The sequence below is a fragment of the Limulus polyphemus genome, unplaced genomic scaffold, assembly GCF_000517525.1.
Source record: "Limulus polyphemus unplaced genomic scaffold, Limulus_polyphemus-2.1.2 Scaffold338, whole genome shotgun sequence".
In the NCBI taxonomy this organism is placed as follows: domain Eukaryota; kingdom Metazoa; phylum Arthropoda; class Merostomata; order Xiphosura; family Limulidae; genus Limulus; species Limulus polyphemus.
This window is the reverse complement of record NW_013665948.1, coordinates 219127-220165: the sequence shown is the minus strand read 5'-3', so window position 1 is coordinate 220165 and position 1039 is coordinate 219127. Positions and strand designations below refer to the sequence as shown.

At 28.7% G+C, this 1039-nt stretch overlaps 1 protein-coding gene across 9 annotated transcripts in view; it reads left to right on the top strand.

The window, feature by feature from the left end:
- LOC106457496 (semaphorin-1A-like) overlaps positions 1 to 1039 on the top strand; it is a 217514-nt gene that overhangs the window by 103094 nt on the left and 113381 nt on the right. The window lies entirely within an intron of this gene.

The following is a 1039-nucleotide window of genomic DNA, read 5'->3' as shown; positions in this document are numbered from 1 at the left end:
ATTGAATATAAGTCTAAAGAGGTTATAATTTCATTGTATAGGTTGCTGGTTAGGCCACATTTGGAGTATTGTGTTCTGTCTTAGGCTCCTTACCTTATAAAGAACACCAAATTGTTGGAAAGGGTTCAGAGGAGGGTTACTAGAATGATACCTGAGATGGAAAGATTATCATATGAGGAGAGATTAAAATATCTGAAATTGTTTTCTTTTGAAAATAGAAGAGTTAGAGGTGATCTGATTGAGGTGTTTAAGATTGTAAAGGAAATCTATAATGTTGATGCATCATCTTTTTTCATACAGAATGGTGAGAATAGTAGGACTAGGGGACATGAATATAAATTGTGGCAAGGTAGGAGTGATATTTAGCTAATAGTTTTATTTTTCTAACAAGGTGGTTGGCCTTTGGAATGGGTTTCTTTTGGATTTTGTCTATAGTGTAGACCTATGCTGAAGTAAATTGGAAAAAAAATCACAAATCTTATCAGAATGATGTAATTTTACTTAGCATGCTTAAATTAAAACTTACTATAATATTTATAACAAAGTTTCAGTAAATTTACAGACTATTTTATGGTAAGTTTAATTATGAGGTTAAGGAAGTGGAGAAGCAAAAATCAAACAAAAGGTTGGGAAAACTTAATATCTTAGAAAAATATATATATATTGCATAATGGTAACTATAATAAATGAGTACATAATATCATGATATTGTATGTGTGCATTATCATTAATTTTGAATGATGAGTATGTATGGGAAATATATTTTATGTCAGTAAATACAACACTGTGCTATGAACTTGACTGTATTTTGAAAAAAAAAGATAAATTAAGTTTTAGGAATTATGCAACTGAATATTAGACTTGTTAAGTCTTATTTATGCTACTGTATTCAGTTTTATTAAGGTAACACTATTGATTTCTGGTTTGATGAATTTGAGGTATGCGTACAAAGTTCTAAATCTGAAGAGTGCAGGAAACTTACAAAGGAAGAGTTTGATGTGTATGTGTATATATATATATATATATATATATATATATA